Source organism: Cervus elaphus, chromosome 23 (assembly GCF_910594005.1).
Source record: "Cervus elaphus chromosome 23, mCerEla1.1, whole genome shotgun sequence".
Classification (NCBI taxonomy): domain Eukaryota; kingdom Metazoa; phylum Chordata; class Mammalia; order Artiodactyla; family Cervidae; genus Cervus; species Cervus elaphus.
The window spans coordinates 21,327,478-21,351,330 of NC_057837.1; the positions used below are offsets into that span (position 1 = coordinate 21,327,478).

A 23,853-nucleotide genomic window follows, 5' to 3' on the forward strand; every position below is an offset into this window, starting at 1 on the left:
AGAGTGTGTGTGTGTGTGTGTGTGTTTGGGGTTCAGAGTGGGGTTGGGAAGTGATGAGTGAGGAAGATAGTAAAAGATGAAAAATAACATGGCCTTTGGTTGGATTCTGATAATCTAATGGCATTTCTGGATATATACATAAAGTTACTTAGTTTGTGCTTTCTTAAATTATATCTATCCTATTTTGACTTTGAAATGCATTACAATGACCAAAATGATAAAATGCAGAATTAATTAAATTTTTGTTTCATAAGACATGCAGAAATGCTAATGTGATTATAAATATGCATCTATCCACAGTGACCCTTCAGCTTGTAACTGAACTTGTTAGGTCATTTATCATTGTCTATATTAGTGGCTTTGTCATATGCTTTCCTGTAAATCAGAAACACAGGCCTCTCCTTTTAATTTTTTTGTGTTTTTTACATTTCTTGTTCACTTAATCTGACAATATATTAGTGAGAGATAACTAGCATAAAACCATTTAGTTTTTCTAGCACGTGTATTTGAAGAGAAAATAGTTATAAGTCAGTGAATTTATGTCACTTTTTCTTAGTAAAACTTCCAGGCTCTAAATACACACTAATGTGTCTAGAATAGATGATGTAATGCTTTGTTAATGTATAAAATAATGAAAACACAAATTTTTCATATTTCACATATTTTTGTTAACCTTGTAATGTTTTCTAACATGTGATAATAAATACAGCATTGGAAATTTGTAATCAAGTTTATTTAGCCTTTCCCTTCTCCAGGGGATCTTCCCAACCCAGGGATCGAACCCAGGTCTCCCGCATTGCAGGCAGATTCTTTACCAAATGAGCTATCAGGGAAGCCCTAGTAATACCACCTTGGAAATTTGTAATCAAGTATATTTAAGTCCCAATAAAAAAGACAGATCGGCTTGTTAGACTCCTTAACCTAATGAAGGTCTTGAAACAATTCTGAGACCTGTAAGTTCAGATGCCTTAAGTCAATTACTTAATCCTAATCAATTACTTAATCCTTAGAGCAAAGACTGAAATATTAGAATGATAAAGCAACTCAACTCATGGCTTCCATCTTCTCACATTCCCTAGCCTTTTTCTCTGAGTTCCTGTTTGTATTGGGTACACCTGTTAATCTGCTGATCAGTTTTACATTTCACAGCTCACTTGCTCCCTGTGTAAATCTTGTTTCTCTGACAACTGCTCTGTACCTTGCAAGGAGGGACATGGGCATTGAGTTCCATCAGTACTTGTGAACTGATTTACTTTTAACCCTGGGTGTTAAGGGACTGTGTGTTCTTCCATTTTCAACAATAGCGCTTTGGGGGGAAAGAGTGCACTGCAGAGCTGACTATTGGTTTGCCTGCTGCTAGTTCCTTCTCCTGTCCTGCCTGTGGGCACTCCCATGGTGGGCAGACAGGTCTCCTCCACCTCGTGCTGGTCTGGATCACAAGGGGAAGCCACGAGGGGTGCTGATTGGCAGTCAAGACAAGGGAGTCAGATCTTGATTCGAACTCAGCCCCACCAGTCTATCAAAAAGGATCTTCTCACTTATATGGCATCATAAAATCATTGACAATAAATTACTTTGAGAGGAGAGAAAGAGCTATTCTCATAACAATACTATATCTCATATATATTTAATATCTATGGTCAAAAATAATTTGACGAGGAGCACATATAATTTCATTTTTATTTTGGTGAAGCACTGAGCATTACTGATTAGATATATACCATCCATGTCATTGCTATTATCAAAGAACTGATTGTGACAGGGAAACAGATGTCAGAAAGCAATTACACTAATAACAACATGATTACTGCCACCAATTTAATTCTAGAAACTTGCCTGGAATCCTTATGAAGCAAATAATTTTCCTCAGCTATATAGAGTAGGCACTGATCTCTTTCCCTCTCTCTTCACAATTTCAAAGAAAATGTGCATTAGAATGTTTTTGATTCGATGTACCAAATAACAGCATCCGCTATCCAACCCTTCTCTTAAAATATCAGATCTTTTTCAAAGTAATTTAATTATTTTTCCAAAGCACACTTTCACAAATGGAGGGTTTTGTTTGTTTTAAAAAATTTGTTTGCATTTATTTAACCATCACAGTTTGGATTGTGAGGATTATGACAGACTATATCATGATCATTCTTTATTTTCCAGGTTACATACATTTCTACCTTGTTTCTCCGTGTTCTCTTTTTGTTTTTGTTTTTTCACCTTGACTCACCAAATTACAGTGTTTTAATATTTTGTGCTTTTTCTTTTTCCGAGTTATAAAACCAATCTCTATTATAGCTATCTTAGAAAATACAAAGCAGTACACAGAGGAGAAATCTTGCCCATCACTCAATGGTCCAAAATGACCAATATTAGAATTTGATGTGTTTTTTTTCTTTTTTAAAGAATCCTTATGTATCTATCATCTTTATTCCATCTATTCTGGCTCTAGTACAATACAGTGCTCAGCCATGTCTTATTCTTTATGACCCCATAAACTGTAGCTCGCCAGGCCCCTCTGTCTATGGGATTCTCCAGGCAAGGATAGTGGAGTGGGTTGCCATTCCCTTCTCTAGGGGATCTTCCAGGCCCAGAGATCAAACCAGGATGGAACCTGAGTCTCTTGTGTCTCCTGTATTGGCAGGCGGATTCTTCACCCCTCACACCTGGGAAGCTCCATTCTGGCTCCACCACTGACTGACCTTAGACTCACAAAGTTCTGTGCCTTATGTTTCTCATTTATAAAATGGGAACAATAACAAACCCTACCTCATAGGGTGACTTTGAGGATTAAATAAATGACTTCATGTAAAGTGATTAGCAGAGGGCCTGACATTTGCTCAGCAAATGCTGGTGATGTGTATTCCTCATTTCTTATTTATATCTTATTTGCCTGTCCTGTTACAGTAGTGCATACATTATAAAAGAGAAACGAAATAGAAATTAAGAGGAACAAGACACCCCAATGGATGATCTGCCATGCCCCACATTGGAGACCACTTGGCATAGTACATTGGACATTTGCAGGAAAGATAAATGACAATACTTGCCAACATCTTCAGATGACTATCTTCAGATTCAGATTTGTGATAGGATTCCAAAGTCATTTTGAAAACTTAGTACTCTCTAACAGTAATTTATGTATTCTTACAGAGAGGAGATGTGACTTAAGGGCATCTTATGATGCTTTAGTTTGAGGCCTCTAAAATAACCACAGGCCTATAGTAGCAGGTTTACATGCTGGGATTATTTTTCAGAGTTCAGCTAAATTTACCCATATCCCACCCCTCCTCCATCATAATAGTTTCCTGACAATTACAGCCCCCAGCAGCCTTGTTCTCTCTTGATTTCTCTTCTGTTCTACCTACTTGAACTTGACCATTTAGCTGCTTTATTTTTCCACCTGTGTACGTCATGGCATAATGAACATCTTTACTAAATAATGTGCTTTTGTTGGTGTTTATGTTTGCTAAGTTGTGTTTGACTCTCTGCACCCCTGCAGACTGTAGCTGGCCAGGTTCCTCTGTCCGTGAGATTTCCCAGGCAAGAGTACTGGAGGGTGTTCGCCGTTTTCTTCTCCAGGGGAATCTTTCCAACCCAGGGGTCAAACCGGCTCCTGCGTTGGCCAGTGGATTCTTTACCTCTGAGCCACCAGGGAAGCCCTCAACTAACATACATGCTGGCTTTAAATCAAATGGACTGAAATCTAGACCTTAGAGATGACCCGATTGGTAATTATTCAATACTTTATTCCTCTATATTTGAAAATTTTCTTGTGAATTTTAAAGAATCAACTACTGCTATGTCCAAAATGTCTTCATAAGAACATGGATACTGCTGAGGACTTCTTATTAAGATATTTTCTAGGAGAGAAAGATATGTTAGAAAACAAAGAAATGGGAAACAAAGGTGGGGAGAAAGTGAATAAAGAACAAATAATGCAGGAAGATGCCATTGTCTACATAGAGGACAGAGGTCTCAACATCAATTGCCTGAGTTTCTCCCTTCTAGGGTGTTTTACATGATTGTGAAGAGCAAAAGCACAGTTTGTTTAGGAATAAATCTGCTATTTAGTGGTGAATGAAATAGGATTAACATCAAGCTTATCTGGTAAATTTATTCTCAAACCAAAGTTTTCTAGCCATGTGAATAGAGACTTCCAGTCAAAATTGCTAACAAAATTACTAACATCTTGCCTTAGAAGATGAGGGGGGAAAGGGGAATTATTTTCATGGGTGCTATCCAAGGCTATGCACAACTAGCTTTGACTCAGTGAAATGACCAACTATTAACTACCGACACTCACAGATAGAGGAGGATCTTCCTTCCCAAAGGTTATAGAAATGTGGGATTTTCTATATTGTTGTAAGGTCACGTACAAGGTCATTTATTATCTCCAAAATTCAAAGTTCTGGATATTAAAACTACAAACATAATCCCAGATTTGTTTTCTTTCAATATTTTCAGAATCTAATTGTGCCAGGAAATGTCTCGCTTTGATTTATTCTTATGTCTGATAGGAACTTACTGGGACATACTTGCAAGTTCTCGCTTAGCAAGACCACTGGTCCTAGACGTGCTTCTCTTTGGTGAGCCTTCCACTCTTCACTTGGGGCCATGGCACTTCACCTCTCTGTCTTTGACGTTCTCTAAGAAGGCCCTTGTGCCAGTTCTGGATCTCTCACCAGGTGTGACATAACACAAGGCTCTCACAGGTGCCCGATAGATCCTAATAAATGTGTAGGATTTATTTTTTGCTACACCTTTGGAGAAGCAATTATGGTGACTTCTTGTCAGATGAAATGTTAAGCCAAGCTGTGTAGAATCGGGGCAATTTATTGTCAGCAGGCAGTGAAGTGTAATTTTAAACCCTTGCCAAGAGGAGAACAGGTGTTTGCTGGAACCTGTGGGAACTCTTTTCCTGCTTGTCAATCATAGAGCCAAGCCCTGCAGTAAACAGTTCTCAGTAAGTAGCACCAGGTCGGTAGTTACCAAGCCAATAGGGCTCCATCTCCGAAGGCCATTTATTTAATTCTTTTAAGTCAGTTCTCTTATTTCCATAATGTTATGACCACACCAAAACTTTACCAAGCTGCACTAGATTTTATGAGTCAGACCTCTCACTTCTTGCTAGGTACCTCCAGGTAGCCATGGCAACCACCCTAATGAGTAAATATAAATGTGGTGCTTGTGCCAAAGGTGAATAACTTGGATCTGGTAGTAGCAGGAAAGCTATTTTTAGGGGAGGAGGAGGAGAAAATGAAAGGAAAAAAAGCATTAATTATCTTTCTTCTTTATTTTCTTGTGACTCAATATTTTTGCCTTAGAAGACAAGAGTGGAAGGGGGAAATGGCAGCTTTGTGAAGTGTTTGAATCCAGATCCAGGGCAAAAAATAAGTTTTACTGCATCAACTTCTCCTTGAGCCTTTTAGCTTTCAAAAAACAGTGCTAGTGATATGAAACACTCTAATCATCTTTTCTTCATATATAATAGCTCTCTTTATAGGAATAAACCTTACTGGGAGCAGTTTTTGTCCACAAAAACATAATTGAGGTTTTTGGTTGTGTTCATAATAAGCCCCGAATGGCAGGATTCCTTCATCTCCCAAAACGTTTTCAGAGAGGGGCTTCCATGGTGGCTCAGCAGTAAAGAATCTACCTCTCAATGCAAGAGACATGGGTTTGATCCCTCGGTCGGGAAGATCCCCAGGAGAAGGAAATGGCAATCCACTCCAGTATCCCTTCTCTTTTCTTTTTAAAATTTTTTATTTTTAATTAAAGGTTAATTGATGCACAATATTGTGTTGGTTTCTGCCATACATCAACATCGAGGAGCCATAAGTATAGCTATGTCCCCTCCCTCTTGAATCTCCCTCCCACCTCCTACCCCATCCCACCCATCTCGGTTGTCACAGAGCCCCTGTTTGAGTTCCCTGCCAGCACATTCCCACTGGCTATCTGTTTTATATATGGTAGTGTATATATTTCCATGCTACTCTCTCCATTCATCCCACCTTCTCCTTCCCCACTCCAGTATTCCTGCCAGGAAAATCCCATGGACAGAGGAGCATGCTGAGCTCCAGTCCATGGGGTCACAAAAGAGTCGGACACAACTTAGTGACTAAGCAACAACAAAAATCTTCAGGGAGACTCCCTTAGTCTTCAGGGAAATAATGTCAAGACACACAGTGTGGGGAAAAGGGAAGAAGAGAGAAGAGTCTCTGAGGCAACATTCTTAGGCACATCACTGACTTGGTATCCAGTGGTCGTTTGAGAAGTGTGACAGATATCCTCGCAAAAAGAATTTAAGGGTCATTTTGTTCCATTTTACAGTCCGTGGGATCACGAAGAGTCGGATACAACTGAGCAACTAACACTACTTGTTCCATTCTAGTTCAAGTCCTTACCGAAAATAATAAGATGTTTTACAGCTTTTTGCACCAGATATTTCAATGTACAAGCTCTCTTTTTGGCCCCAGGTAGTTCCTGCTCAGTTGCTTCTGTCGTGTCTGACTCTTTGGGATTCTATGGACTATAGCCCACCAGGTTCCTTTGTCCATGGGATTCTTCAGTCAAGAATACTGGAGTGGGTTGCCATGCCCTTCTCCAGGGGATCTTCCCCACCCAAGGATTGAACCCAGGTCTCCTGTGTCTTCTGTATCACAGGTAGATTCTTTACCTCTGAGCCACCAGGGAAGCCCAGGTAGAGTTCAGGTTATTTCAAATAGCAGATTTTCATACACGGCAAAAAAAAAATATTCTGAGTAACCATTATAAATAAATGGAGCACACATCCCAGAGATTCAGAAGTACCACTTTGGTCTTTGTACAGACCTATGGAACACGTGGAGAATCACACAGACAAGTGATTTCTCAGGTGAAAAATGCCTGCCTGTTGTACATGTCTTAACTCAGTGGTTCCCAAAGTGAGGAGCATAGCATCACCTGAGAACTTACTAGAAGTGTGGAGTCTCAGTTTCCCCCCACCCTAGGTCTACTGGATTGGAAACTTGAGTGGGCACCAGCAAGCTGTGACTTAACAAGCCCTCCAGGCAATTCTGATAGATACTCAAGTTTGAGAATCACTGCTTAAACTTATCTTTCCTTTAGGAAACAACCCTCTCATTTCCTGAGTCCTGAACTTAATTTATTTCAGTCCAACAGCATCCCAGGTGCCTCAGTGGTAAAGAACTCACCTCCAATGCAGGAGACGAGGGTTCAATCCCTGAGTCGGGAAGATCCCCTGGAGAAGGAAATGGCGACCCACTCCAGTATTCTTGTCTGGGAAATCCCATGGACAGAGGTGTCTGGCGGGCTACAGTCCATGGGGTTGCACAGAGTCAGACACGACTTAACGACCAAACAACAACAACTCTAACTACAGCCAGCATTCACTGTGCTCTGAATAGTATCATGGTGTGTGCCAAGTACTTTACATGTATTATCCTGTTCTCAGAACAACCCCGTAACAGAAAGTCTATAATTAGCTTCATTTTAATGATGAAGTAATGGATGTTTATGGAGAGAAATTTTCCCAAGGTTACACAATTAGTGAGCAGCAGTAACTGGGATCCAGACTGTTTCACAATTAAATCTGTGCACCTAACCAGCAGAACTATATCTCTGATATATTTATCAAATGCAAAGTCGTTGAACGCTTGGGTTAGAATAAAATTGTCTCAGACCCAGTGGGATCCCATTTTATGTGGGAAATCGATCTGTCTTCGCCAACTTCCTCTGTGTGTACTGACTCACCTAGAAAATATTGCTTTCCTTCTTCCTTAATCCAGTTCTGTGGCTGCTGTTAAAATCAATCTCAAGACGCACCTAAGTCCTGGAAGCTTTCTCAGACTTTCTCTGTGGAATGGATCATTTCCATAGGCATTTGTTGTCTTCTGTTCCTACATCGAATCCCTCAAGTGAATTGCAAATTCTTCCAAGAGAGGAGCTACATCTTTGATTGGTGACTTCTCTCAGTTTCCCAGCTGGGTTTTGTACTATGTAGGCTTCCAACAAGGCTTGTTGTCTAACAAGGATGTTTATAAACCCTCTTCCTAGTTCTTGAATACTGTTTTAGTTTGGGTTGAGGAAGAGCCCACCTGAAACACTGCTGTGAAATAGCAAACAAAAATGGATTAGAAGTGCTTAGTCAAAGTACTGAATAGAGATAACTGTTGTTTTTTTAATTTGAATTTCCAAACACCTTTAACGCAGATTAAGATGAATTTCGAATGTTTCCATGAAGTACCTACTAGGATTGCAGTCTTTCCTCTCCCTGTTGCACCCACAGGCTATTCTTTGTGGCTGCACCTGAATTTATTGAAATGATTCTGTTTGCCTCAAAGGGTTTTGAAGGGAAGAAGAGGATGGCAGAGTTTTTAATAAACTCACTCTCCATCCCATGAAACGAAGCTTTCAGAAAAGACTGTTTCACTTCATTGTTTTAGTCTTAAGTAATGGGACAAAAGTTTTAAACTCTAAATGGTAATTAAGATTTTTATCATATGAAGAAGGAATTCCTACTAATGCCTTTTTGATATCTCATCACATATATTTATGCAGATTTTCACTCCTTTATGATCCTTAGGAGTCCATGCATTTTTATTTAAATATAGTGATTTGTGGAATTTATAAGTTTTTCAATGCATATACACACATGTATCATATTTTAAGTGAAAAATAGTCTATTACAATAGAAACATGTTTATTGCAGATAAAGGAAATAAACAAATACAAATACAATAAAATAATCCAAATGCATTTTTCTTTCCCATGTGATAGACTTACTGATATAAATTAGCATACATGTATATAAACAAATACTCTCATACACACACACACACACACACACACAGAGTCATAAATATTTTTAATGAAAACCTAATTCTACAATGGTGGCTCAGTGATAAAGAACCCACCCACCTGCCAGTGCAGGAGATATTAGAGACGTGGGTTTGATCCCTGGGTTGGGAAGATCCCCTGGAGGAGGGCATGGCAACCCACACCAGTATTCTTACCTGGGAAAGTCTATGGACAGAGGAGCCTGTCAGGCTACAGTCCGCAGGGTTGCAAAGAGTTGGATATAATTAGCAGTTAAACAGCAACAATTCTACAAAATGAAGTCTGATATAATATTACATGTGTTATCCTTTCCCAGTGTGTGGGATAGATTATTCTGACGTTCAAGAAGTCTGAAGTGAAATAAGCACCTAAGAGTGGGAGACAGTACACAAGAAAATAGTTTTCCAGATTTCTGTGAGGGCTGCTTTGCCTGGAGAACTGGGCAGTGGGGACAGCCCAGGCCAAGCAGTCTTTGGGAGTATTAAACATAGTTCTCTAAGTTACTTGTACTTTCTCCCTAAATTATGTTAGAGTAATCTGATAGACCTAAAGTAGTATCAATAATTGACGTCCCACTTCAGCAACTTTCATTAATTTTGAGCACAGAAGAGGAGTATTATGCTTAGTGCTAACCCCACTGAGGAGGTTAGTGCTAACCCCACTGAGGAGGTTAGTGCTAACCCCACTGAGGAGGTTAGTGCTAACCTCACTAAGCATGGACAATAACTGCTTTCCTTGTCAATTTTCTTGCTCTGGGTCGTTGAATTAGAAATACCCCTTATCTTACCTAGAAGAAAACTGCACCTGCCTGGCTGACAGATTTCCTCAGACACACACACACACTCTTTGAATAAGGAAAAAAAAATTGAATATGTATTTTCCCACACAGTAATTTAGAGTACGTAAGTACTAATTTTTCCTTTAGTAAAAATCTCCCTGCTTAAAAATTTTCAGTGAGAAGTCAGCTGAGTTGTTTATAGATGCTGTGTCCTGAAACTTTTGAACCTTTTCTCTTTTACAGGGTATTATAATTAAACGGCAAAGTAGAAAGCAAATTTGCTTAAAAGATTAATATCTCATGGATATTTAATCATGAAAGACCAGTCTAATCAGTTCCTACAAGACCACTACTTACCAACCCCATCCTGAGAGATTCTAAAGCAAATAATCTGCATTTGAATTACTATCTGTTAAATTCTTTATCAGGGCACCAAAATATGCATTTAAAAATATTCTATATACTACAGTTTAGGAAAGACATGAATTTTAATGAACCTTTGAGCAACTGACCAGAAAGCAAATGGTGTCTTACTCAGAATTTTTGACTGAATGGCAAACCTAGACCCTAGAGCTAAATGACAAGTGAATTCTGCTTGAAGTTCAAGTGCTTTGCTGTTGAATCTAGAGGAGGGGTATCTTGTTCTGGGGTAGCCAGCCCTCTTGTTTAGTTGCTCAGTCGTGTCTGACTCTTTCGGGATCCCATGGATCCCATAGCCCACCAGGCTCCTCTATCCATTGACTTCTCCAGGCAGAGCACTGGAGCAGGCTGCCTTCAATTTGGCTTAACAAACATTTGATTAGTGCTTGCAATATATGAAGCATTCAGGTATGTAACCTAGAAGAGTCAGAGAGCAAGAAGACCTATTTCTTGTTTTTGCAAGTTTTCAAAAATAAATGATTTCACAATAAACAAAGATAGACACACAAACAAAATATTTTATGACACTGATAATTGTTATAAGTAATGGTATTTTATAGTGCTGTGTTTTGGAACATCAGTGGAGAACTATTATCCTTGCCAGAGTTGGTCATGTTCCAAACAAAGGACTGATTTTCCCTTACTCCCCTGTCATCATCCATTAAGAATCATGTGACATCACAGCCTAGGGCCTCTCCCATAATAAAAGCTCAACACAGAGTTGCTTAGCTGACCTGAATCAAAATATTTCTACTTGGAATTTTTAGGATGCTTTTAAGGAGCATCAGGCTCACTTGAGAGATTTTTAGAAATTTGAAATCTCCCCAGGCCTACTAAAACAGAATCTACTCTGGAAAAAGATTCCCACGTGGTTCTTTCATGCATTAAACTTTAAGATTTAGTCTAGAGCCAGTGAAAAATAGGATAAATCATTGAAAAGTAAGAAATAAAAATAGATTTTGGAGACAAAAGTTTTTTAGCCCTGGTAATGTTGTTACATTTTATAATTCATCTAAAGTCTGTGGAATTATAATATGGAAATGAAGGAGAATCCAAACCTCAAAACATATATTCAGTAAAATGGACACTACTTGTACCTGCCAGATAATGAGAACCTGTGTTTTTATGAGTGTGTTTTTTATTTTGTTTAGACTGCAGAATAGTATGTATCAAAAGGCCCTTCTAAGGTGAGTGAATTACCATGAGTCAATTATTAAGCAAAAGAGTCTGGATTATTAAGAATATTTTTTGATCTCCTTATATTGTTGTGATAGTTTCTAACTCAGTCGTAGTCTTGGGCTGGCACAATAAAGCAAACAATGTAATCATCACCAGGCTGAGAGTGAAAAGACTTTTTATCAATTTTATAGATGTGAACTAATCACAGTAATTTGAATCTTGGACCCCATTCAAAAAAGCAATTTATTTGACTACTGTGTGATGTGTGTGTGTTTTCAAGTGCTCCATAAAGGCAACAGATACAGAAAAGTCAGAAAATAAGAGCTCCATTTTAAAGTCTAAAAGATTGGACAAGGTATTCAATGCAGAGTCCTTTGTTATCTGAATTCCAAGAACTTTTCAGAAGCGGACATTGTGTAATTAGATTTTACTACTTTGCTGTAACAATTTTATCTTTTCCTTCTGTTTCTGTTCCTCTCCCTTTCCCCTTTTTCTTTTTAGTTTCTTAGTGGGGGGTGTGTAGAATACTGAGCTTGAGCTGTTTTGTTACTGCTTTTTTGAGGGATGTGCAATCCCTAGAAAGCCAGAGTGGGTCGAAGGAAAGTGAGAAATGAAAGCAGACAGCCCAATAAACAGTGTTGCTGAAGTGGCCACAATTTCACAAGAAAACATAGCTGGATGCTTAGTCCCACAAGTTGTGCCTGAGGGGTTGTCTGAAACTATGATGTCTTGGAACAGATTTTTATCTGGATCAGTTTGTTTCCTGGATTCTCCCATCTTTTGTTTCTCTTTGATCAAAACTCACTCTAAATTTAGGGCTTTGACTCCTCTGTACTTCCCCCTCCCAGAAGCACCTGCAGGATTAGGCATCCCCTTGATTTCCCTGGTGGCTCAGAGGGTAAAGCGTCTGCCTTCAATGCAGGAGACCTCGGTTTGATCCCTAGGTAGAGAAGATCCCCTGGAGAAGGAAATGGCAACCCACTCCAGTACTCTTGCCTGGAAAATCCCATAGAAGGAGAAGCCTGGTGGGCTACAGTCACGAAGAGTTGGACATGACTGAATTTTTTTTCTCTTTTTTTCTGGGTGTTTTGTTATTACTATAGATAGATTAAAATGTAATGGAACTAAAATGCAAACTCTGTAAGGGCAGGGATCTTGGTTTCATTCATGAATGTATCCAATAAGCTTTGAATTCTGTCTAGTTCATAGAGTAAACATTTGTTTTTTTTAATTTATTTTTTAATTGGAGGAAAATTGCTTTACAATGTTGTGTTGGTTTCTGCCATACAACAGTGCAAATCAGCCATAATTATACATGTATTCCCTCTCTCTTAAGCCTCCCTCCCCTCCCTCTTCTCACCCCTCTAGGTCACCATAGACTGCCAGGCTGGGCTCCCTGTATTATAGAGCTGGAGAGCATGTGGAGAAAAGGGAACCCTCTTGCACTATTGGTGGGAATGTAAACTGATACAGCCACTAGGGAGAACAGTATGGAAATTCCTTAAAAAACTAGGAATAAAAATACCATATGACCCAGCAAAGCAATCCCACTACTGGGCAAATACCCTGTAAATATTTGTTGAGTATAATTTTTCATCTGTATTAGTAGAAATGACATTTCTGACAGCAATATACAAATACACACATAATTAAAGCTCAAATACCATTTTATGTTTTTGGTCTGAGTTAACTGATGTAACAGACTCATCAGGCCAATGAAACGTCTGATGTCATTTCAAATTATTATCAACTATTGGCCTTTGAAGTTCTTGAAAAGAATATTCTTTACTAAGTCTTGTTAGATATTTATGTTTATGGAATCAAACAGACCCAGATCTGAGTCCTTATTCTGCCTCATATAACTTTAAGAAATTTTCTTGAACTTTTTAAGTCATAGTTTCTTCTTTTATAAAACCCACAGTATTAAATGAGTTAATCAAAAGTTTTGGTTTAGTGCCTATAATAAACCCAAGTGCTCAAAAATGTCACTTCTCACAGCAAAGGAAACTATAAATAAGGTGAAAAGACAGCCCTCACAATGGGAGAAAATAATAGCAAAGGAAAAAAATGGGCAAAGAATTAATTTCCAAGATATATAAGCAGCTCATACAACTCAATACCAGAGAAACAAACAACCCAATCAAAGAGTGGGGAAAAGACCTAAACAGACATTTCTCCAAAGAAGACATACAGATGGCTAACAAACACATGGAAAGATGCTCAACATCGCTCATTATTAGAGAAATGCAAGTCAAAACTACAGTGAGATACCACCTCACACCAGTCAGAATGGCCCTCATCAGAAAGTCTACAAACAATAAATGCTGGAGAGGGTGTGGAGAAAAGGGAACCCTCTTGCATTGCTGGTGGGAATGTAAATTGATACAGCCACTATGAAAGACGGTATGGAGATTCCTTAAAAAAACTAGGAATAAAAGCACCATATGACCCAGCAATTTCACTACTAGGCATATACCCTGAGGAAACCAAAATTGAAAAAGACACAGAACCCCGATATGCATTGTTGCACTATTTACAGTAGCTAGAACATGGAAGCAACCTAGATGTCCGTCAACAAATGAGTGGATAAAGAAGCCATGGTACATATGTATACAATGAAGTATGACTCAGTCATAAAAAGGAACACATTTGAGTCAGTTCTAATGAGGTGGATGAATCTAGAGCCTATTATACAGAGTGAAGTAAGTCAGAAAGAGAAATATAAATATTGTATACTAATGCATGTATATGGAATCTAGAAAGATGGTACTGATGAAATTATTTTCAGGGTAGTAATGGAGAAACAGACATAGAAAACAGACTTATGGACATGGGGGAGGGGAGGAGGGAGAGAGTAAGATGGATGGAGAGTATCATGGAAACTTACAATTCCATGTGTAAAATAGATAGCCAGTGGGAGTTTGCTCTATGACTCAGGGAACTCAAACAGGGGCTCTGTAACAATCTAGAACGGTGGGATGGGACTTCGGAAGGGTGGGGACATGAATGTACCTATGACTGATTCTTGTTGATGTTTGACAGAAAACAACAAAATTCTGTAAAGGAATTATCCTTCAGTTAAAACCTAAATAAATTTTAAAAAATCAATTAAAAAATGCCACTCAGTATAGCATGCTATGTAAAAATTGGACATATCAGATTTTATTATTTGAAGGTGTTTTGTCAAATTACTATGTTTGGTCCTGGTAGCACAGTCTTTTTTGTGAACTGTATATTTCTCACAAGTGTTATACACATCATTTAGTGATTTTTTTTCTTTAGCAGAAATGTCTTTTTTTTTTTTTAATCACACTTTTAACCAGAATCTTACTTTGGGGTCTCTAGCATGAGAAAATTATAGTAAAAAATACTATCATTTTTGTTAAAGATACCCAATAATTGAAACTTTACACAAACACCCATTCACACCATGTGTCAGTATATCCTTGACGTGAAATCAGGTTGGACAAACATCGTTATCTGCCAACTTGATGATCTGTGATGAAGTTGGAAGCAGAGTTGGGCGCTGAGAACTGTACTGAGCATCCACGTGAAGTTCAAGCGCCGCTGGTCCATCACTGGGAGCTCAGGGAGGACTAGGGCTTTGTGCGGTGTCAGTGCTCATCCATCTCTTACATCCTTGTCTCTTCTGGCCCTGACAACTCTGCTCTGGCATTTCACCCTCTTTGTCTGCTTTCCTCCACAGTTCATGATTCCAGGCATACATGAAAAAGGGAAATGAAAACAGCGTGTACCGAAATTCTGACAGTTTTGAAAATTTTTAATTTTCCCTTACTTCTTATTTCATTATTATTCTTAAATACATTTAATTACCTTCTTCAAGTGATGAAAATAAAAAAAGAATAATTGCTGAATCATTTCCTCATTGAAAATCAATCAGGAAAAATAGACATGTACAAAATAACTAGGACTGTGCAAATTGGATTTCTACTGTGGCTAACACTTTTTAAAACACAATTTATTAAGTATTTACTATATGCCACACATCAGGGCATTCATTTTACATGGATCATTTCATTAGACTCACTACTAACTATAGATTACTTAATTTGCGTTAAGAGAAATAAAGAATTCACATATTAAGTTACTTGCCCAAAGTCCTACAGCTAGCAAGTTACAGAGCCGGCAGATCTTTACCAGAATAGGGAGTCACTTATTTGTTATTTCAGTTTTCAGAGTGTAATTAAAATCATACAGTTCTTATATTTCAGTGTCAGGAGAAAGCAAAGATTGGCTAGAACTAAATCTGTCTCTCTTAACTTTAGAATCATAACCTACCCAGTTTTTAAAGCCTGTATTAATATTATAAGTATAGCCTGCACACAGTCAATTTAAGGGATCAGATAATTCATGCTCCTAATTAGAACTTAAGATAGGAGTTAGTCACTCATTTTTGTGTCCTTTTCTTTTGGCTAAGAATCATTCACTTAAATATTCTACTCAACACTTCCAGAAGATATCTGGAAATAGTACAGAGGGGCAGTTCTCATTTCCTTCAGTGTTTATTAGGGAATAATCATCTCTCGTCACAATTGTTAGAAGGTTCTTTTTCTAATTTGGAAAGTTTTTATCTGTGGCTCAAGACATATTGTATCATAATTCAGGTTTCACACAGGAAATTGACAAAGACATCAGAGATGTTGTATTTTAGATCTGTGCCTCTTCTTCATTCCTTTCAAGGGCTGGGCAACCTTAAGTTCTAAAGAAGTGTGTAGGCCAAACAATAGCCACAGCAATAGACGTGCAAAAGTAGTATTTATTCAGTTTGAATCAATGAACCCTTGGCCAATGGGTCATTATTAGAGTATTTTAATTTGCCTATGTTTTCCTCCAGAATTTGGGTATTTTCAATACATTTGTTAGGGAGATGTCAGCTGTTGAAGGGCATTTCCTCTCTGGACTTGCTTGTTTTTTGACTTGCTTAATTTAAACATGGCCTTGAAATTATAAACTATTACCTCCCCTTCTTCTGGTTTGCCTTTATTCCTATTGTTTTGGGAGCAACACACAGACACTCGGTCAGCCAGCCAGATGGGTTCTTGGAGGAATCAATGCCGAAGTGGAGAAAGATGAGAGAGGAATAACAAGTACGGTTTTGCGCTTCTGATTTCTGAGGGCAAATTTTCAGGCAGAAAACTCCCTAGAGTTGACTTTGGTCCCCAGAGTTATCTTCCTTTGTCACTCACTCCTCCTTTGGTGCATCATCTTCCAGCAACCTGTGCCATGGAGTTCATCTCTACCTCCCACTGAACGGTATGGCTCCTGAGGGTGGACTGTTTACTTCCTTTTTTTTTGGTTCTGGGGCATGTGGAATCTTAATTCCTCCACCAGGGATTGAACCTGTTCTCCTGGACCACCAGGGGAGTCCCCCTTTTTCAAAGAGAAATCCACAACACTTGATGCAGTATCAAGCACAAAACAGAGTCTCAATAAATACTTGTTGAATAAGTGAAAGAATGATTTCTCAAAGTCTCATTTTAACTTTAGGACGGCAGATACATTCCATCAAATCAGTCATTCATTTGAATTTGCAACCCTGGTCTTGTAAAAAATATAAATAGTTTAGATAAGATGACGAGCTCTCAGGTTAATGGGAGTGACATTCAGGTGTCCCTTTTCTCAACATGTAATTGGAATTAGCTTCACTGAAGAAGAGAAAGTCGCTCAGTCGTGTCTGACTCTTTGTGACCCCATGGACTGTAACCTGCCAGGCTCCTCTATCCTTGGAATTCTCCAGGCAAGAATACTGGAATAGGTAGCCATTTTCTTATCCAGGGGATCTTCCCAACCCAGGGATCAAATCCAGGTCTCCCACATTGCAGGGAGATTCTTCACCATCTGAGTCACCAGGTGAATTAAAGTTGAGGGTGAGGGAGTGTTTGGAAATAAGGAAAGTGGGTAGATTGGGGGATGGAGAAGACTTCAGGTTGAAGAGTGGTCCACTGTGGGAGGAGAGAACAACAGGCATTGCGATGGCAATAGAAGCCACTAGAAAGGAAGGGAGGTGGGTAAATTAGAAGTCTGAAGATGCAGGAGAAATGCAAGGGTACCCAGGAGTTAGCATAAAACACCTCAAATCTTTCCCTTCCTTTCCTTGCTAAATTTTTTCCTGTTCCCAAGGCTTATATATATTTCAGGCCGTATCATTAGTATTGCATTTCAGACTTTTATATTACATTGTATTATATTATATAGAATGGTATTATATTATGGGTGAAATAAGTTGTATCGAGTTGACACAGGGGCCTATCACCATTCAACAAAGTCTTTCTATGGGGAAAATGCAGAGGATAACATTTTAGAATTTTGAGAAATCTTAGAAATCTTCCAACTCAGTGGGTTTTTAACTTAACTCCAGAAATCTCTTTTTAAAAAGGAACATCTTACTTTGCCTTGCGAGGTGTGACACAGATGCAAATTGGGGTGGTCACCCTACCTATTCAGCGCTTCTTCCTCTCTCCCTCCCCCGCTCCCCCCAGGTGGTCTGGCGTCTGTGGAGAGGTCTGGCTCTGCAGTGCAGTCTGCAGTCAGTGATCTAAACACTTACACTTGTTTACTGGTGAAAGAAATCCAGTGACATTTAGAAACTTGGCAAAACGAGTCAAGAGCAGGCCAAGTCTGGTCACCAGTGCCGTGTGCTTGCCCCGCCACCAAAATTCCCTGGCAGTAAGAGCATCTGGCACAGGGTCTAACACACAGTGTCTGAGGCAGAACAGACACTTCATAAATAATAGAGGTGGTGCAAGGAGTGAAAAAAGTGAATGAATGAGCTCTGTCCTGGCTCCTTTTGAAAAATGCTTGAGAGTTGCCTGTACTTGGGGAAAAAAGCCAGCAGAGAACTGATCAAAACTGATGCTTCATCGTTTTCTGAAGACATCTTTCTCACTAGTCAGGCTCTCTCTTTCCATTGTGAGAAACCCTCTTTCCATGAGGGCAGGGAACATGGGTGTTTTGTTCACCATCAATACATACTAGGCCCAGTGCCTAACAGCGTGCGGGACAAACCAGATGCTCAATACGTATTTGACAAATACCCCGTTTACTGGATCCCTCCATCTACATAATTTAACTGGGTAATGAATGTGCTCCAAACTACACCCATTTCCTTCAGTGTTTCTGGTATTGGATCATTATGTACACACTCTTCATTGCCGGAATATATCTGAGAGTCAGTTTTATCTAATCTCCTTTGCCTCCTCTGTGACCACACAGTTGTCAAAGTCTGATCATTTTACCATCTCAGTATTTCTTAAATTTCTTCAATTCTTTCTGGCTCCTAAGTTACCCCCTGAAGTGTGGTACCTTCGTGTTTCTTTCCTGGACCACTAGTTTTTTGGAGTCGCCCCTTGAGGCAAAAACAGGAGGGGATGGCAGAGGATGAGATGGTTAGATAGCATCACCGACTCAGTGAACATGAATTTAAGCAAACTCTGGGAGATCTTGGAGGACAGAGGAGGCTGGCAAGCTACAGTCCATGGGGTTGCAGAGTTGGACACGACTTAGTAACCGAACAACAACAACTTAGCAACTCAGCTTCTTTTGCTCACTGTCTTCTTGCTTCTTCCTCTTCTTGCCTAATTGGTCTTTTCAGAAGTGAAGAAATCTCACTTTGCCACCTCCTGGCTTAAAATGTTAATGTCTCCCTGGTCTCTATGAGGTTGTCTGAACCCCTTAATTAGCACAGCATTCAAGTAACCAATTTAGCCTCCTTTCATGCCACTATGTTCTCAGCTTCCCCTAAATTAACTACCTGCTGCTGCTGCTAAGTCGCTTCAGTCGTGTCTGAGTCTGTGTGACCCCATAGACGGCAGCCCACCAGGCTCCCCCATCCCTACATCTGCTTAAACGCACTGTCCTCTCTCATATGCATTCCCTGTTCATCTAGTCTCTGGTGCCCTTCTGCCCCTCTTTTTAGCTTTGCATTTTCTTACTCATCTTTGAAGCCACAGTTCAAATGTCCAATTTTTGACCTTTCCTACAGTTCTCTTGACCTCCAGCTCTACCTCAGTTAGAGTTGGAGCACATCTTTCGTAACTCTTCTGAATTCTAAGATAATTGGCTTCCCACTAGTGTCTTCATTGGACTATACACTTGATGGCAGAGAGGCTTCCTTACTTACCTGGAAGCCACATCGAGTCTGGTCTTTCAGACAGAGAAGGTTTTATTTGTGGATTACTCATGGATTAGTAAGTGGTATTAATTTAAAGTGTAGGTGTAAGTAAGTGAAGTCGCTCAGTCGTGTCCGACTCTTTGTGACCCCGTGGACTGTAGCCCACCAGGCTCCTCCATCCATGGGATTCTTCAGACAAGAATACTGGAGTGGTTTGCCATTTCCTTCTCCAGGGGATCTTCCCAACCCAGGGATTGAACCCAGGTCTCCCGATTAATTTAAAACTCCTAGGGAAATGCTAGAGCCTTAAACTCTAAACAGAGGAGATTCAGAAACTCCTTGACGTACAGTGGGGTTGTGCCCCCACAAACTCATTAAAGCTGAAATTATCATTAAGTAGAAAGCACGTTTAATGCACCTAACGTCACAGCTTAGCCTAACGCACCTTAAGTGTGCTCAGAACACTTACATTAGCCCACAATTGGCATAGTCATTTAAAACGAACCCTGTTTTACAATAAAGTGTTGAATATGTTATGTAATTCATTGAATGCTATACTGAAACTGAAAAACAGCATGGTTGTTTGACTCCAGAATGGTTGTAAGTGTATTAGTTGTTCACCCTTCTTACCACATGACTGAACGGGAGTTGCAGCTCACGGCCTCTGCCCAGCAGAATGAGAGAGTACGATGCGGTATGCTGCCAGCCCAGGAAAAGATCAGAATTCAAAATTGGAACATTTTATACTGCATGCATATTGTCTTTGCACAATCATAAAGTCAAAAAATCGTTAAGTTGAAGTGTTATTAGTTGGGGACTATCAGTATATTATATGATGATATTTAAAGATACTCGGGTCTAGGGACTTCCCTGGTAGTCCAGTGGTTAAGACCTCATCTTCCAATGCAGCAGGTACAGGTTCAATCCCTGGCTGGGGAATTAAAGTCCCACATGCTGTGCAGTGTGGCCAAAAAAAAAACAATGCCACTGCCACTTGATGTGGTATCAGAACACTATTTTATTTTTTTAGAACACTCTTTTAAAAAGGAGAAGTTAAAAACACCTCAAAAAAAGTAAAGATCCTCAGGTCTAAATATGGAAAATGATATTAGATACGTTCCAAACATGTGTTTCTTTGTAGAACTTATAGTGGCATGATATTAATAATGACTATAATAATTAATCCATAGCATAATCTGACTTAAGGAAATTTAAACAAAAGTGTCATAATCCAACTAGTTTTGATTAAATGGCTTTAATTATTTGTCTTCACTGCTAAGCTTGGGATACTCTTTTGCCTAGAACTTACGTGGTATTTATCTAGTATTTAAAAATAGTAATTATATATGTAAACATAGAGTGTGCATAAATAGATTGGATTTAGATATCTATATATAATTATACAGCATAGTAATAGATAGTATTTATATGTTGTCCAACTCAGATGTAGTACTTTCGTGTAAAATACGAGATTATGTAAGTAACCCCATTCAGTCCAGAAGCAAAGATTTTATGCAGCCAGTATTAGTTGAGTCATGGTACTTATTAAATGTTTACTGTTTTCCAGTCAATAGAAATTCAGTAGTTAACTAAAGAGTTGCAGTAAAGATAGAAATAGAATTATGGGAAAAGGGAACAAAGAGAGTTCTTTTCTCTTTGTGTCTTCTTCAAGTTTACGAATTTGAATCGGCTCATTAGTCGTGAATGAGAAAGTTTACTTGCTTTATGTTTTGCTATTAAAAGCATTTTATAATACCTACGCTACACAGCATCTACCCTACAGCAACTCATTTTTCTTTTCTTTTTAACACTGAACTTTCCAATCAGGGAAAATAGAAGCAAATGGTGTTAAGATCTATTTACACCCTGCCAAGAGTTAGCCAAGCTTCTTAGACTTATTGTAGGTTTGCATCCGCTTTCTTTTAATTGCCATTAGTCCCTGGGGCCTAATCTCCTATTCCTTCAGAATCTAGAAGTGAGAGATGGAAGCTGTCTGGCGCCCCAACTCTATTTAAATCTGCTTTGAGGAATAGCAGAAGTAGGCTGGGAAGAGCTTCCTATAACTTGCTGGAGTGATTCCTGTTTTGCATGAACCCTTTTCTAGTTTTCTTTTTAAGAAACATAAACAAAGTTAACAAATGGGAAACTTTTCTTCCCCCAGTTGTGTTTTTAGAGGATAAGAGGAAGTGGTTTTGATCTTTAAGATCTAAAAATGATCCCACCTCTCTCTTATTTGAGTCTTCATGGTGTATTTAAATTTTTAACAGCATGTGAGATGGCTAAGGATGTGAATGTTGTGCTATGATGTTTTGGGTTCCTTTTTCCCTGCAGTTTTGTTTCAATGAATCTTGGACCTCGGATAGATGTTCTTGCAGAAGTTGTGTTGACAAAGACATCTGTGCAGATCCCAGTTCGGAACAATATTTTAGTTTTGGGAATTGTTCTGAAACACCTGCCAGCTGACATTACATTATAGAAGCGTTTGCAGGGCTGATACCCTGCGTGTAGCATTTTACATTTGCCACTTATGAACTGACAGCTGGGCTGCTTAGAAATTATATTTAATATAATTGTGAGGAAGAGCGTATGAGGCAGGACTTCCTAGGATACAGATGAGCATCACTGCCCTACCCAAAGAGCCCTGGGTTTGTCCTGCAGCAGTTCCTTATTTGCATGCTGTTTTGTACAGATAACTCCAAGAATGGAATTATTGTCTTCATGTTTCTCTTCCAAGAATGAATGAGTTAATGATTCAGTACCTTAAGGGAGCAAGAGCTATTAATATATCCCTTGGTTTAATTCAGTATAATTTTTTACTTGTTGTCATGTCTCTTTGCAAAGGATTGCTGTTTCAATATTTTTAAGAAAACAGAGTCCAAATTTCTATAGGTTTTATATCAAAAACAAATAAACATTTTTTATTGGTTTGAGATAATTGGTCATATATTAGCTAAGAGAGAAAGCAAAAACTGTTGTTTTTTTTTGTCTGTTTGTTTTTTTTAGTGGAAGATATAAATCAAACATACTTTTCAAAATGTCATTTAAATACCAGAGGAAAAGAATACTGGTCCTGCTAGAAATGTGAATTGGTAATTCATAAAAATATGTGTTGGGGCTCTGACCAACTCACACTAATTATTCACACACAAAGAACACATTGTTTTCTTAAGAGAGGGACCAAGTGAATGAATTAAAACAAAATGCCACTTGTGATAAATCTGGGAAGATTTTTAAATTTGAATATGAGAAAGTATGCTCTCCTGCTGATTCATCATATTATGTTTTCAGCTAAAATAGGCACCTAACACAACATTTTAGGTAAAATCTGAAAGTAGCACTTGAAAAGCCTTTTTAGTATCCTGATTTTGATTGGATTTTGTCTACTGATTTAAATGTATTTCTTTTAAGAGCATTTGGAGAAAATATCTCCACATATATTTTGGTTGGTATCATTTGCCGTAAACTTCTGTTATTTATGGGTATTTTATACATTTGATTGGATATATTGCTTTTAATGTTATAATAATGATAAATTTTGTCATATGACCTTATGTTTAACATCCTCTTGACTAGTAATGTGGCTGTGCTCAGAATTAGATTTCCTCACATGCTTTGCCTTATAGTTTAACAGGAAATTATATTACAACTAGATTTGGTAGCATGTTCCTCAAAAATCAGTTACAATTTTGCTTTAACATTCTTATATATGGCAAATGCCATTTTTTCTTAAGCTTCGTATTCTTCCTGAAACTAAAGTATAAATGATTTGAAAATTAAAAAAATAGAATAATTTAAAGAAGTGTATTTTATTAAAATAATGTGTCCTTTTGCTAATTCTGAAGATTATAGTGAAAGTGCTGATGAGATTCTGATGTTTAGGAAGAGGGGAAAATGGACATTGGATGAGAATTAACTAATCAAATTATACTTGCAATGAGTATTCACTGGCAGTCATTACATGCATTGTGCTAGACAACGAAGATGCAGTGATGCATAGGGTACAAATCCTTCAAAGAGGGTGTCGCAAAAGAGATTGGATAAATATCTAAATACGTTCTCAGGAGAGTAGGAAAAGAACTCAGGAAGGAACTCACATTGGGCTTTAGTCACATATGAGAGACATCTCAGTTCAGTTGCTCAGTCATGTCTGACTCTTTGCAACCCCATGAAACTGCAGCACACCAGGCTTCCCTGTCCATCACCGACTCCTGGAGCTTGCTCAAACTCATGGTCATTGAGTCAATGATGCCATCCAACCATCTTATCCTCTCCTCCTGCAGGAGGAGAAGGGGATAAGAGATATCTAGTGTAGATTTAAAGAGTGAGTCAAGAGGGACTTCCTGAAAGAGGTGACAACACTTCTGAGTTCAAAAGGGTAAGTGAGAGCTGGGGAAGTCTGGACAAGAGGTTTTCCTGGCAGTGGAGGTCAATTTAATCAATGCCGTAATCAATGCCCTGTGGAGACAAAGAAGATGACTCTTGGGGAAAAGATCATGGTTCAGTGTGACTG

General features: G+C 38.7%; 1 protein-coding gene and 1 long non-coding RNA gene across 3 annotated transcripts in view; both read left to right on the forward strand.

Moving 5' to 3' along the window:
- Window positions 1-23,853, forward strand: part of PLXDC2 (plexin domain containing 2) — a 421,899-nt gene that overhangs the window by 19,663 nt on the left and 378,383 nt on the right. The window lies entirely within an intron of this gene.
- LOC122681329 overlaps window positions 1-23,853 on the forward strand; it is a 34,678-nt gene that overhangs the window by 1,311 nt on the left and 9,514 nt on the right. The gene's annotated exons all lie outside the window — the stretch shown is intronic.